The 16520-nt window shown below is 40.1% G+C and overlaps 1 protein-coding gene across 3 annotated transcripts in view; it reads right to left on the reverse strand.

Moving 5' to 3' along the window:
• LOC147018869 (C-X-C motif chemokine 10-like) overlaps nucleotides 1-16520 on the reverse strand; it is a 31965-nt gene that overhangs the window by 14559 nt on the left and 886 nt on the right. The window lies entirely within an intron of this gene.

Genomic DNA, 16520 nt, shown 5'->3' on the forward strand with positions numbered 1-16520 from the left:
GTCATGTTCATTCCTTCTTTGTCATGATTCTAAATGTCTGTGACTGTTAAATCACAACCAGCTCTGTGAATTTCTTCTTTATCATCTGGCTCTTAGTTGTCATAAATCTTCTATTTTGTCATCTTCACATAATTTGTTCATTATCAACATGGAAAAGACCATTCCCATCTCTCATACACGGAGAACATAATGGAATACACGGTTCAATGCACGAGCGCCATATGGCGGCTCCGCACGCTCATCGCACTGAATGGACTCAAAATGGTGTCAAATCGTTCGTTGTCGCTACTCTCTCTATAAAGGGACTCTCGCCCTGGCTATTTGGAATCCGTGTCGTTGGCTATGACCTTTTGCTTCCGGTTGTTGTTAAACGCTGTGCGGTGTATAAACACGATTGGGTTTTATTTCTATCTTGTGAATATTACTGAACGCGTGCACATGAGAGAATAGGAAACAACAAAAACAACACAATACCCTGCCAATTGTGAATCCGTGTCATTGGCTATGACCATTTTGCTTCCGTTTTTGTTTTGTTTGTGTTTTTTTTTTTGTTTCCGGTTTTTGTCATGGGGAATGATGCATGCCGGGAGATCATGACCAGAAGTGTTTATTTATTTATTCAAATAATTTTTTTCCCAAAGATAATTTTATTCTTCCGAAAGTGATTTTTTTTCATGACAGGAAGTGTTTATTTTGTATTTCACATTACCGGGAGTGATTTTGAAACTCTTTCCGGAACTTTTAATTTCTTTTATTCTTGACCAGAAGTGATCGTTTATTTATTTATTTATTCAATTATTTTTTTCCCAAAGTTAATTTTTAATAAAGACATCTCCCGCATCATGAAAAAATATTTTTTAATCGTCATTTACATTATTTGATCGCTGATCCCGAATCCAGGCCGAAGTAACCGGAAATTGCGTCAACATCATCAGCTGTACGGCGCTTACACGTACCACGGTATGGTTGACAAGTATATAGTTGTGAACAAGTTTTATGTAAAGTCAGAAGCGAATGTAAGAAGAATTCTACGTTCGCTTCTCGGCTTTGCCTATTCCATATTATTTAATTGTAACCTTCATCAGGCGATCCTCGGCCACCTCGCTCTCTGGGGTCTTCAGGTATTTCCTGGGTAACCTCACTTGGGTCTGAAGCCGCCATGTTTTTTTGGCCTGCTCGACCACGCCTTGACTTGTAACAGGCCGCAACGATTTCTGAATGATAAAGTTTTTTTTTCACTTTCCTCACTCATATTATCGAATGCCTGTTCATCAGAGCTCGAATCGCTGTATACATCCCTTTTGTCAGTAAAATAGTTTTCAAATTAGGAACTTGGAGCGATTTCATGCATTATATGATACAATTTTCCACGATTTACTCCCATGGATGAATTAAAGGATTGCTGAGAAATCTGAGAATTAAAAAAGAACTAACGAGTCTGATAACTCGGCCGATATACCTATTTACTTCAAGCAAGCAAGACTATGTTCCCTCCTCCATACATCCACAAGAAAATGTGAAATTTACAAAGCATTGAACTTATCTGCTTCTACTGCTTGGAGAATTACATAGAGTGAAGAAAAAATTTAGGAACGTGCCAAAATTAATGAGAGTCATTGAGCTATATGATTTAATACATTCACTGCAAGACCTCGCGCCCTGTCCCCCAGAGGGACTGCCTATCCATGATGTCTGCCAGATCTGTGTCTATATTTTCAGAGGTTTCGCAAGGTGCTCTCCAGGGAATCAAAGAAAATCTAGTAAAACATGGACGTTAAAAAAAGGTATAACGTTTGCACGGACCCCGAACTACGCCGCGTGACACGTGCATAGACGAGCATGCAACATGGTGGATTTATATATTCATTTTAATTCATTAACTGCAGTGTGTGTGTGGTGAAGACCAGCTTTAATGTTAAAGGGATCCTTTATGGTATGCAGCGACAGCCTGGCCAACTGTTCCTTATCAACCATTGAATTGGAGTGCATAAGCCACTTGACGAGCACCCATTGTCGATAGCGTTACCGCGCTACGTCATCCTGAGCGAATCGTTCACTCACTGTGGACGTTTTTTCCATTCATTCAAAGCGAGTCATTCCATTCTGGACTTCATTCAGAGCGAGTGGGTCATGCTCCATCATCCTGAGCGAGTTGTACGTACACCGTCATCCCGAGCGAGTGGCTTGTGCTCCATCATCCTGAGCGGGTGGTTTGTACACCATCATCCTGAGCGAGTTGTTTGTACACCGTCATCCTGAGCGAGTTGTTTGTACACCATCATCCTGAGCGAGTTGTTTGTACACCGTCATCCTGAGCGAGTTGTTCGTACACCGTCATCCTGAGCGGGTGGTTTGTACACCGTCATCCTGAGCGAGTTGTTTGTACACCATCATCCTGAGCGAGTTGTTTGTACACCGTCATCCTGAGCGAGTTGTTCGTACACCGTCATCCTGAGCGGGTGGTTTGTGCACCGTCATCCTGAGCGAGTGGCTTGTGCTCCACCATCCCGAGCGAGTGGCTTGTGCACTGTCATCCTGAGCGAGTGGTTTGTGCTCCATCATCCTGAGCGGGTGGTTTGTGCTCCTTCATCCTGAGCGGGTGGTTTGTGCTCCATCATCCTGAGTGGGTGGTTTGTGCACCGTCATCCTGAGCGGGTGGTTTGTGCTCCGTCATCCTGAGCGGGTGGTTTGTGCTCCGTCATCCTGAGCGGGTGGTTTGTGCTCCATCATCCTGAGCGGGTTGTTGTGAAATAACATCCAATTTCCGAGCCGTTTGCCATATTAATGTTTTGCTTTGGCTGAATGCTTGGGGTCATTGTCCTGTTGGAATGGAAATCTTCACCACAGTCTCAGGTCACTGGCACACTGAAGCAGGTTCTCCTTGAGGATTTGCCTGTATTTGGCACCATTCATTGTTCCCTCTATCCTTACAGGTATGTGCCTGGTGTTGGCTTTATGGTTAGGGTGGCAGGCTTGGGATCCAAGGGTCCTGAGTTCAAATCCTGCCCAATCACTGAGTTAATTCTAGGTGGGGTTGACTCAGCCTGCTATCCTTTCAAGGTCAGCAAAATGAGTACGAGCTTGCTGTGATGATTGATCCGTTCAAGTATCCTGTGTTGAAGTCGCAACCCATCCAGAATTGTGCCCAATAGCCCAGGAGACTGCTTCAGCAGCACCAACACTCTTTCCAGAGTATGGTCCCAATGGATGGATGGAGCAAGTCACAGATCTCATCTGGCCTGACCTAACAATAGCTGCAGCGCACTGCTAAAGTAATGACAGTGCCTCTAAAAAGTCTACACCCCCTCTCAAATTTTTCTCCTTTTGTTGCCTTATAGCCTGGAATTAAATTGCATTAAATCAGACTTTTTCCACCTTTATTTACACATCATAACCCAAAACTTCCAAGTGAAAAACAAATTCAACAAATTTCACAAAATTAATTTCAAAAATACAAAACTACAATATCTTGATAAGATTAGTGTCCACCCCCCTGAGTTAATACTTGGTGGAAGCACCTTTGACAGCAATTATAGCTGTGAGTCTGTTGGGATATGTCGCTACCAACTTTGAACAACTTGATTGGGCAATATTTGCCCATTCTTCTGTTCAAAATGTTCAAGCTCAATCAAGTTGCGCGGAGAGCGTAAATGGACAGTAATCTTGAAGTCGTACCACAGATTTTCTATCTGATATCGGTCGGGGCTCTGACCAAGGACATTTATCTTTTTGTTCCTTCGCCAATCCAGTGTAGTTTTGGCTGTGTGCTTCGGGTCGTTGTCATGCTGAAAAGTGAACTTCCGTCCCAATTTCAGCTTGGCCACACAGTGACCACTCTTGGCCATAAAGGCATGTAGCTTTCTCAAAGTTGCCATTGGCCTCTCTGATCAGTCCCCTCCCTGCTTGGCCATCCAGTTTGGAGGGACGGCCTGATCTAGGCAGGCTCTTGGTTGTACCATACACCTTCCACTTCTTAATGATTGTCTTGACTGTGCTCCAAGGGATATTCAAGGCCTTTGAAATATTTTTATACCCATCCCCTGATCTGTGCCTTTCCACAACTTTATCCCAGAGGTCTTTTGAAAGATCCTTGGTACTTATGGTTGAGTCTTTGCTGTGAAATGCACCACCCAGCAGAGGAAACCTCCAGGAACAGCTGATTTTATTCTGAAATAATCAGAATCACTGCAATTTAACAGGTGGAGACCAATTAACTTGGTGTGTGATTTTGAAGGTGATTTGTTACACCTGAGCGAATTTACAATTGCTGTTGTAAAGGGAGTGGACACTTATCCAACCAAGATATTCAAGTTTTGTATTTTTCATTAATTTTCTGAAATTTGTCGAATTTGCTTTTCACTTGGAAGTTGCGGGTTATGATGTGTAAATAAAGGTGGAAAAAGTCTGATTTAATGCAATTTAATTCCAGGCTATAAGGCAACAAAAGGAGAAAATATTGAAAGGGAGTGTAGACTTTCTATCGGCACTGTAGTTATTGTTATAGTCATGATATGATTTGATATCTAGATAGCCATAAGATACGAGCTAACTTTCATACAGTGTGCACTCTACATTTGTTGTACCTTTCCCTACACAGTTTAGAGTTCAGAATTTTCACATGCTCAAAGTACACTTCTCTTGGCACCTTCATGTCGTGCTTGGGAATGTAGTTAGAAGTATTACAACAGTCAGGGTTGTCCAAGAACCCAGACAGGTTCTATACTTTATTTGATATGTACTCTGGATGGATGGATTTCTTTTCCTGTTCACACTTTGAGTGTGAAGCAAGATGCAAGGATGGACTTTGTATATTTTTGTGCGACCATCTCTACATCGCTTGCATACTATTTGGCATCGCCATCCTTGTATTGCTTTTATGTTTATAAATACTCTTTTTGCCTCCACCACCGAAGGTGAAGGAGGTTATGTTTACACCCCTTTCTATCTGTTTGTTTGTGACTTGCAAAATCGAAGATTTTTCAAGAATATTGGTCAGTCGATTTTGTTATTTTGTCTGTTTGTCTGTCTGTTTGTCACCTACAAGTCATAATCAAAAACTGATCTTCACGAAGCTTCACCTGCATATCAGGTCACTGAATTCAACCACCAATTATTTCTGAAGTCAAAATAGGCGAAAAGGTCAACATGGGCAAAGATCAACTTCATATCAGTGAGATTTATAATCTTGTTTCTAAAATTGTCAATTTTTATCCATTTGACTTAAATTTGAAGAGGATTTTTGTATTTTGTCATTGAATTCAACCACCAATTATTTTTTAAGGTCAAATTTGTTTTATGGATTTCACAAGTATCGTGCTATGTATGACATCATTCTTGTTTGTTTATTTGTTTGTTTGTGTGCAAGATATCTCAAACAGTTGTGGATAGATTCAGATGAAAGTTGGTGGATAGATTAGGTGTGACAAGGACAAATTGATTAGATTTTTGAGAAGATCTGGATCGAGAAACCAGAATTATTTAAGTGATTCTTCACCATTGAAAGATAGAGTCAAAAACGATATGTAGCAGAATATATCAAAACGTTGTGGACGGTTTCAGACGAAACTTGGTGGACAGGTTGGGTGTGTGACAAGGACAAAATGATTTGATTGTGGTGAAGTTCCGGATCAGGATCCGGGTGGAGGTATGTACTCTACGGAGTGCCCTTCGAGTTACCCTCGCCAAAGGAGAGGCTATTGCATTTCGGTCCGTTTGTTGGGTGGTCGCTAGAGTACCCTTATTGTCGGGTTTTCCGTGTGTGTGTGTGTGTGTGTGTGTGTGTGTGTGTGTGTGTGTGTGTGTGTGTGTGTGTGTGTGTGTGTGTGTGTGTGCAACGCGAGGCTCCACAGCACAAACCAGCAAACCAATTTCGATGAAACTTGGCGAACAGGTGCCATATGGGCTGGGAGTGTGCGCGTTTGAGTTTCGTTGCTAAGCAATTTTCAATACTTGTCCTACAGTTTTGAATGTGGAGAAACGAGACTTCGGAATTAAACACTTCGAGATATTTAGAAAATTTTATGTGAGCTGATTTTTGATTTCGGTTTTATTTTTCAAATGGTCGTCCTTCAAAAATCGGGTGTCTATTTACCGTCATTTTTTTTTGTTGTTGTTTTGTTTGTTTGTATGTAATGGACAGCTCTGGAGGCCAGAGGAGTCAACCGATTTTGATGAAACTTGACAGGTAGGTTCATATCAGGATCTAGTTCTATGCTTTTGAGCACCGTTGCTATGGACACCACCGTTGCCTAGCAACGGGACTTTGAAATGTTTGAAAAATCATAAAAAATTAATTTTTTTCGAAAATCAAAAATGGGCTTCCAGGCTTTTATGCGCACTACAATCATCCTCTTTGTCAAAAAATTTCAGCCCGATCCGTCAAAAACTGTATGACTCGTATGCAATTATGTTGCGACCACCCATGTCGCCTACCGGCTTGTTTGTCTGTTTGTTTGTCGGTTTGTTTGTCCACACAGAACTTTCGTGTTTTTCTCCACAACCGCTTGTTAGATTAAGACGAAATTTTCACCATTGGTGCGACGACTCGTGTTGAATGTTATAATGATAATTATGATGCCAATTATGATAATTATGGACCTCTGTACCTCTGAAACCGCACTAAGGAAAAAATTGAAACTTGGCACATAGCAAGTACTCCTAATGAGGAATGCTTGATTTTTTAATGAAGTCATAGGTGTCCTCGTTATGACGTCATAATTGCATATGAAGGATGCCACATCCATTCAGTATGAAAATTTTTGAGGGTCATAAAATGGTCCACAGAAAAAAATTTTTATTACATCATCGGTCACACGATTCGGCGGCCATATTATTTAATAAAAAAAACCTTTTAAAATCTTCTTCTATGAAGTGGATGAACAAATCGAGCCAAAACTTTACATGTATGACCGCCTGTCTATGTGGAACAAAAGGTTCACACATATCATATCATAGGTCACATGGTTGGCAGCCATATTGGATTTATCCAAAAACTTATAAAAGTAAACCACTCAAAATAAGTTCTGGCAAGGGTCTGCAATCGCTGATTGCTCTTTTTCTTGTTTAGTTATGTTTTCATTCCAAATTAAATGTGCTGTTAGCTCAGTTTTCATCTCAAATTGAAGTGAATTTTTTGCTTTTCCAAAGTGAAACTTCAAATTTAAAGGGAATTAAATATGCAGGATTTTTTTTCTTGAACCCATTCCATCTCCCCATCACATTCCCCATTTTTCCCACCACCACAACGCACAAATGGCTAGGTAAAGAAAGAGCGTAGTAACGATTGGAGGGATGTGCAGGGGTGAATGGAGATTTATAAAAGGTAAAAATTATTGTGGGACCATCTTTGATGCTTAAAATTTGTAACTTAATTATAAATGAATGATAATATTATTAAGTTAGAATTTATTCACCCATTAATGTGGTAAGGTTATTATAAAACATTAGTAAATTGATAGACTAGCTTCATGGGTTAGCGCTTTCAAGAAACGTCAAAGCTTCTTAAATATCATTGACACATTGAAATGAAATGAACAGTTAACATTGGAAAAAAAAAATCAGAGGAAAATGTGACAAGTAAAACATTAATATTTATTGAAGGTGATTCGTACGTTTGTAATGGCGCATTGAATCTCCCACCTCCTTGTTTTTAATATAGGGTAGTGTGGGGAGAAGTGGTGCCCTGTCAATTATCTTATATTCTAAATCTGTAATGTTGGAGCTGCCTTCATTCCGATATGTGTAAAGAACAGCGTTTGGAGGTGAGAGATCTGTCGAAAACAAGTATACACGAGAAGGGCACTCGGTATAGCACATACCTCCGCCACACAATGCCTGATCCATGAAAACATATCGGGCCCATTGCATTTTTGAGATATCGTGCTTTATATAGTTTTTGGCTTTATCTCTCAATGGTGAAGAATCACTTAAAAAATTATCACACTCGGATCCGGATTCGGATCTTCACCAAAATTTAATCATTTCTTCCATGTCACACATCCAATATGTCCACCAAGTTTTGTCCAAATCCGTCCACAACTTTTTGAGATATCCTGCACACAAACAAACAGACAAACAAACAAACAAGAAGACACCGTCGTGCAGAGCACGATACTAGCAAAATCCATAAAACAAATTTGACCTCAAAAATAATTGGTGGTTGAATTTAATGACCAAATATGAAACTCCTCTTCAAATTTCAAGTTAATCGTATGAAAATTGACAATTTTAGAAATTCAGCCTATGTTGACCTTCTGACCGATATGGACCGACAAAACAAATGGTGGTTGAATTCAGTGACCTGAAATATACATGCTCTTCAAATTGCAAGTCAATCGGATGAAAATTGACAATTTTAGAAATTTGGCCTATGTTGACCTTTTGGCTGATGATGACCTCAAAAATAATTGGTACTTGAATTAATTGACGTAATATGCAAAACAAGTTCATATTTTTAGTCAATCGGATGAAAATTGAGGATTTTAGAAAATTGACATTTGTTCACCTTTGGCCGATGTTGACCTTTTGACCTCAAAAACAATAGTTTTCTTGCTTACGAGTAACTCGACCATGTGATGAAGTTTCGTGAAGATTGGTTTAAAATTGTGACCTCTAGTCAATAAACACAAAAAACAGACAAAGAGACAGAACAAGTAAAAAAGATAAAATATCATTGTCCCCGCTCTTTTAGTAATTTTGCTGTATGGAGTTAAAGGGCTAGCTCATATTGATGTACAACTAAAATGGACGACAGTCCAACAGTCAGCTATCTTTGATCAGATCGCAAAATAAAGTAAGGGGCACGTATAGGCAATCATGTACGGTGCTTGTGGCAAGTTTGAACAAAATCGAACCATGCATGTTGGAGAAATGGTTGAGGACACGTTTAAGTAACAAAATGGCTGCCAGTCGGCCATCTTTGATTTGATCTCGAAAAAAAATGATGTGCATACCATCATTCGTTATCTCTGTGCCAAGTTTGAACAACATTTTGACCTCAAAAATAATTGGTGGTTAAATTCAGTGACTTAATATGGAAATCCTCTTCGAATTTCATGTAAATAGGATGAAAATTGAGGATTTGATAAATTTCACATCGTTGTTGTCCTTTGGCCTATGTTGACCTTTTGACCTCAAAAACAATAGGCTTCTTCCATATGACAAACTCTTCCAGGTGGGGAAGTTTTGTGAAGATTGGTTTTAAATTGTGACCTGTGGGCGATTGACAGACAAACAAGATGAAAACGTCGTGCAGAGCACGATACTTTCAAAATCCATAAAACAAATTTGACCTCTAAAATAATTGGTGGTTGGATTCAATGAGCAAATATGCAACTCCTCTTCAAATTTCAAGTGAATCGGATGAAAGTTGAGGATTTTAGAAATACCACCTTAGTTGTTGACCTTAGGACTATGTTGACCTTTTGGTCGATGTTGACCTCAAAAATAATTTGTCGTTGATTTCAGTAACCTGGTCTGAAAATCCTCTTCAAATTTCAAGTCAATCCGATGAAAATAGAAGATTTTAGAAAAACAATCTTAGTTGTTGACCATGGGCCTATGTTGACCTCAAAAATAATTGGCTGGTTGAATTCAGTGACCTGAAATATATATCCTCTTTAAATTTCAAGTCAATCAGCTGAAAATTGAGAATTTTAGAAACTCCACCTTAGTTGTTGACCTTGGGCCTATGTTGACCTTTTTGTGGATGTTGACCTCAAGAATAATTGGCTGGTTGAATTCTGTGACCCTGAAATTTAAATCCTCTTCAAATTTCAAGTCAATTGGATGAAAATTGAGGATTTTATAAATACCACCTTAGTGGTTGACCTTGGGCCTATGTTGACCTTTTGGTCCACGTTTGCCTCAAAAATAATTGACTGGTTGAATTCAGCGATCTGAAGTATAAATCTTCTTCAAATTTCAAGTCAATCGGATGAAAATTGAGGATTTTAGAAATACCACCTTAGTTGATGACCTTGCGATTATGTTGACCTTTTGGTCCATGTTGACATCAAAATAATTGGCTGGTTGAATTCCGTGACCTGAGATATGAATCCTCTTCAAATTTCAAATCAATCAGATGAAAATGGAGGATTTTAGAAATCTCACCTAAGTTGTTGACCTTTTGACCTCGAAAACAAGAGGCTACTTCATTATGACAAACTCTACTATGTGGTGAAGTTTCATGAAGATTGGTTTCAAATTGTGACGTGCAGGCAACAAGCAGACAGACAAACAGACACAGACAGACAGCATAACAAATTCGACTAACCAATAAACTTGAAAAATCTTAGATTTTGCAAGTAATAAACAGACAGACAGAATAACGCACACAACCAACCAATATACTTATATTAAAAATTCTTCGATTTTTGCAAGCAACAAACAGACAGACAGGGGTGAAAACATTACCTCGGTCAGTGGCGGAGGTAAACATACAGTGTGGAGATCCGTTTTGGTGGAGGATGGAAGTGGTGTGGGGAGAGGGGACGGTGGATTTCAAGATAAATATGTTTGTTTATGTATTTGATGCCAAGTGTTAATTTTTTGTTCTTATTTAGTGCTGTTTAAAAGTTTCAATGGTGGAATAACAATAAAGTAAAAGGTTTTCGGTTTACATCATGTGTTAAGGCCCTGTCACACCTTGAGGAATGAGCCAGCGTATGCCTAACGTATGCAAAATTTGGCTAAAACGCTGGCACACGTCAAATACGTTATGGGTAAGTTTATATACGTTAAGAGCACGCTGGCATACGTTGTAGTACGCTGGCTTTTTTTCGTAGTACACTGGCATACATCGTAGTACGCCGAGGTGTTAGACAAATTTTCCATGCTTGAAATTTTTCGACGTATGCCAGCGTATGACTCACACGTTCCGCATAATGCTGGCCATAAGTTGTAGGCACGTTACGCGATCGTTGACACACATCGACACACGTTACTTGTAAGTTACTCATAAGTCGAAACACGTCAATGTAATGGTTAACGTCAGTGTTCCAGACTCCCTGTTTTTTTTTTTTTCGTTTTTTTTTCTTCTTCGGGATGACGGTGATGTTAATACATCGATTTCTAGTGCGGTTATAATATAATATAAATGATAGGCTGCCGCTCAATGATTTAAATCATAAGCGCACTGGAAATTGAGGTGTCAACATGACCGTCATACCGAAGAAAAAAATAAAATAAAAAACCAGGGAGTCTGAAACACTGACGCTAACCATTACCTTGACGTGTTTCAACTTATGAGTAACGTACAAGTAACGTGTGTCGACGTGTGTCAACGATCGCGTAGCGTGCCTACAACTTATGCCAACGTATGCGGAACGTGTCATATGCCGAGTACGTTGAGAAATTTTCAACATGCTGAAAATTTCTCGACGTACTCGGCATATGCCAACGTACTACGATGTATGCCAGCGTGCTCTTAAAGGCCCGGTCACACCTTGACGTTTTAGCCAGCGATGGCAACGTATTAAAATGTATGTAAAACGCAGGCTTACGTTGAACTTTTGATGTTTTTTTTTTAAAGATTCGGACGTATTCATAACGAGTTGGTCTTATGTATAACGCATTGATAACGGACACAGAACGTTTCGTTGTGTTATAGATAACTTATACCAATGAATGCTGAACCTGTTGTCGGCCTACACAACTGATGCCCAACGATAGTCTAACTTAGGCATAGCGCGTTGCACGCATGGCCGACGATGTCGTGACGTAGCCTATTAAAAGGCTGACGCACAACGATTCGAATCATAACTGCCGTAGAAATGGACGTGTCAACATCGCGGTCACACCTTGGCGATCTTGCCAGCGTATGCCGACCTAAGAAAAATGTGTCTAAAACGTTGGGGCACGTCAAATACGGTATGAGTAAGTTTGGTATACATGAGTACAACGCTAAAGTACGCTATCATACGTCGTAGTAAGTAGAGTACGTCAAGAAATTTTAAACATGTTCAAAATTTTACGACGTACTCGGCGTATGACACACGTTCCGCATGCGATGGGGATAAGTTTTACACACGATATGTGGACGATAGACACACGTCCACAAACGCTACTTATAAGCTACTCATAAGTCGAAACACGTCGCGGTAATGTCTTTTTTATGCGAAACTTATTTCTAACTTATGTTTGACGTGCTTTGAACCAATTCTGTACGTAGTCCCAACACACATCGACGTATGTAGACGTATTCCAATGACGTCTTCCAGTCGACAAAAAAAATAAATGAACGTGTTTCTAGCTTACAACTGGCATATAAAGACGTGTTCCCAGCGGTTTTGGGAATTGGTAGATAAAAATGGTGTTCATAAAAGGGGAACCCAACAGTGTTTTCGAGTCCTTTTTGAGTCGATGTCCATGTCAGCAGTAACAGTATCAGTATTAGTATCAGTAGTAGTATTAGTAGTAGTTTGTTCATTTTGGCAGTAGTAGGTGAGGGGGAGGGTGTGGGTTATGATGGATCATCCTTGCGTCCGCGTGTCCACGGGTAGGAGACATCTTTTCACCATTGTTCGAAGTTCTTCGTGGCTAATTTTTTATGGGGCTTTTTCAACAATGAGCTATAGCTTGTTTTTACGATTTAGGTCTATTCACAACGGGTTGGACAAATGCACAATGAACTAATAATGTGCATAGAGCGCTTTGATTACTTATAGATACGGTATACCAACGAATAATTATCGTGAAGCCGGCGTTCACAAACTATGCCCAACGATAGACTAACTTATCCATATCGTGCGGCAGTTTATCTTTGCTGGTGACGTAGGGTTTGCTATTCATAGGCTGCCACTCAACGATTTAAATGGCTGCATCTCCACTATTGAAAGTAGACGCTTGCGCTCAACAATTGGATTTTTTTTACACTCAACGACTTTCAAACTGTACCACTCAGCTATTTTCATTGTTTACAATGAACGATTTAAATTGCTGTCACTCGCCTTTGTTTTTTGACGCTGGGGTTTGGAAATTTGAAGCGTTTCTTCTGAACGTGTTAAAACGCTCAAACTCGACTATTTTAAATAGACGCTGCCGATGGACAATTGGAATCATAGCCAAGCTAGACATCAAAGTGTGAACATCCTCGTCATGCCGAAGAAAAGTTTGAAGAATGCTGCAAATAAGTGTCCTGGCCGTGGCCGTGGATGCTGACGCAAGGACGATCCATTATACCGACGTCTTTCAGCCTATGAGTAACTTAAAAGTAACGTCTGTCGACGTCTGGCAACGATCGCGTAACGTTCCAACAACACGTTAATCATAGGTTAGAAATAAGTTTCGGGTACGCTAAACATTACCTCGGCGTGTCTCAACTTATGATTAACTTACAAGTAGCATGTGTTGACGTCTGTCAACGATCGCAGACCGTGCATACAACTTGTGGCCAGCGTAGCGGAACGTGTGAGTCATACGACGGCATACGTCGTGAAATTTCAAGCATGAAAAAATTTGAGGACAACCAAAAAGTACAACGTTTAAAGCCAACGTACAACGACGTATGGCAGTGTTTTTCAGCGTGCTCTCAATGTTATCAAAACTTACCCATAACGTATTCAACGTGTGTCAGCGTTTTAGAAAAAAAATTCAAAAATCGGCATACGTTGGCGAAAACGTCAAGGTGTGACCGGGCCTTAACGTATACAGAACTTACCCATAACGTATTCAACGTGTGCCAGCTTGGTTCGGAAAATTTTTCATACATCGGCATACGCTGGCTAAAACGTCAAGGTGTGACAGCGGCTTCACACTTCGATGTCTGGTGCGGTTATGATTTGAATCGTCAAGCCGCAGCCTTTGAATAGGCTACACCACGTGATCGTCGGCGATACGCTGCCGCGCGCGATGCATAAGTTAGACTATCGTTGGGCATAGGTTGTGAACGCCGACAACACGCTCAGCATTCGTTGGTATAAGTTATCTATATGTGATTGGAACGTTCTGTGTACATCGCTAATACATTATGCACACGTCCAACACGTTATTATACGCCCGAAACTTTTAAAAAACATCGATAGTTCAGTGTACGCCAGCGTTTTACATACATTTTGAGACTTTGCCATACGCTGGCTAAAACGTCAAGGTGTGACAGGGCCCTTAGCTCTTAAAAGAGCAGTTCACACAGTATTTAGCTCTTTTAAGAGCTTACACATGGTGTAAACTGTAAACCTTTCACTTTGTTTTAATTTTTAATATTGGTAGTTGGTGAAGTTTTACCTTTTGGGGCTGGCAGGATAACTTGGTGGTTATGTTCTGGCAGGATAGCTTCGAGTACCTTTGAGCTGTCTAGCCTGTGTTCAAATGTCGAACCCGCTATAAACTGTCACCGACATGCAGATTGACACATCAATGTGTGTATCACCCATCAAATGGACGTTCAACCAGAAGACCCGCGTGACAACACTGGCCGTTGGTGGATATTAAAGGTCCAACGGTGTCTTTCATGAAGAGCAGACGAGTTATCGCCATTCCAGGGCGAAATTTCAAATTCCTGCCACCTTCAGTAGAACATCAGGACTGGCCAGTGGGTTCGTGGAAGACAATTGAGTACATGGTGCCAATAGTGGGGGATGATTTGTAAAATGCTCCATTATATTTAACCCACGCACGTGAAGCGAAAAGCGGGGTTAAGCAATGGGTTCCCTCCTGTCTGTCTGCCCATCCATCCACAAATGTCAGTTTATGATCGAGGAACAAGTTGACTCCAATTGAATATCATATTTTGAACACCAATCGGAAAACAAACCTGTAGTTTAGCAGTACTTTGACTCTGAATTAGTCCCGATGGCACATGCTTCGAGATCGTTGAGATAATTTTGTTACTCTGTCTGCCTGGCAGTCAAGCAAAATTTATCATCATTCCAAACAGGAAACTTGATACTGTTTTTAAGGAAGTCAAAGGACACAACAACATGCACCAAGAACTCGTGTAACACGTTAAATGAAGTGATGTAAAACACACTGCACCAAGTATTTACTTCCAGATTAATTTTTTTTCTTACGACCTTTAAAATGCTTTATTTCAACTGAATTACAGACTTGAACACTCCATGTGGTCAGGTGTTCTCTGAACTCTCTAGTTACCACCACCCTGTGGAAAGGATTGAGGTTACGTTTTCACCCTGTGGAAGGATTTGGATGAAATTTGGTGGAGAGCTTGGGTGCATGACAAGGAAGGAATAATGAGATTTTCGTGAAGATCTGGTTGTACATACTAGAATTTTTAAGTGATTCATCACCATTGAAAGGTAGGACCGTAAACGATATATGGCACAATATCCCAAAAAGTTGTGGACGAGTTATAACAAAACTTGGTGAGTGAGTTGGGTTGGTGGCAAGAACAAGTTGATTCGATTTTGGTTCATGTCCGGATCAAGATCCGACCTATCAGTGGGATACAAAACATACCTGGCAGAGGTATGCGCTCTACCGAGTGCCATTCTCATTGTATATGTACTAAACAGGTGGCAGATTTTCCTAAATTTGTCATACTATCCATTTATTTCCAGTTCCTGTAAATATATCAATCAATATACTGTACTTGTACTTTAGTTTCACTGTACTATCCAGAGTTTGCACTGTTCTACAAAGGATTTTTTTTTACAAATTTCTCTTAAGCATAAAGTTCTACAAGAGGTAAATCAGGAATATAACTATCATAAAACTACAATACTTTTTCTTGAGGGCAATGACAATAAGAGTAACAAAATTTTATTATGTTATGCATACTCTTCCAACAATAAGTTAGATGGGCACTGGTTTAGAACGCATACCTCCACCACGCAATGCCTGATCGATGAGAACATATCGGGCCAATAGATTTTTGAAATATCATACGATATATCGTTTTTGGCCCCATCTCTCAAAGGTAAAGAATCACTTAAAAAAAACAAAAACAATTCTAGTAGTCGGATCCAGATCCAGATCGTCACCAAAATCTAATCAGTTCGTCCTTGTCACACACACACACACTAGCTGTCTTCAAAATTTCATCCAGATCTGAGCACAACTTTTTGAGATATCCTGTACACAAAGAGACAGACAGACGGGGGTGAGAACATAACCTCCTTCACCTTCGGTGGTGGATGTAACAATGTACAGTATTAACCAATTCCCCTTGTTTTGTACATTTTCTAAGCAACCCACTTACCAATCAAACCCATACCCATATATTTAATGAAGAAATGTCATTCCAGAAAACTCAGTGTCATAAATTTCACTTTGATGAATCATAATGTCAAAAATAAATCATTTCTTTCCCTCAGCAGGTAATACAACCAACTCGCCACACCTTGTCCTGCATTCATATCCGAAGACGGAGGCAGCCAAACAGGTTTTTACAAACTAGGATTGTATAACATGACAACCATTTTCCTGGGCTGACATGATACTTCAGAGGAAACTAACTTGAGTTGTCTAGCTTGGGTTTCATTTTAGGCTATAAACTGCCACCTTGGTGCTTTGCATATCAATGACTATCAACAGACCTTCGGAGGGGAAGTTTACAAACGGTTGAA

The sequence above is a fragment of the Eptatretus burgeri genome, chromosome 10 (genome assembly GCF_056783735.1).
Source record: "Eptatretus burgeri isolate ZD-2024b chromosome 10, Ebu_testis_v1, whole genome shotgun sequence".
NCBI lineage: Eukaryota > Metazoa > Chordata > Myxini > Myxiniformes > Myxinidae > Eptatretus > Eptatretus burgeri.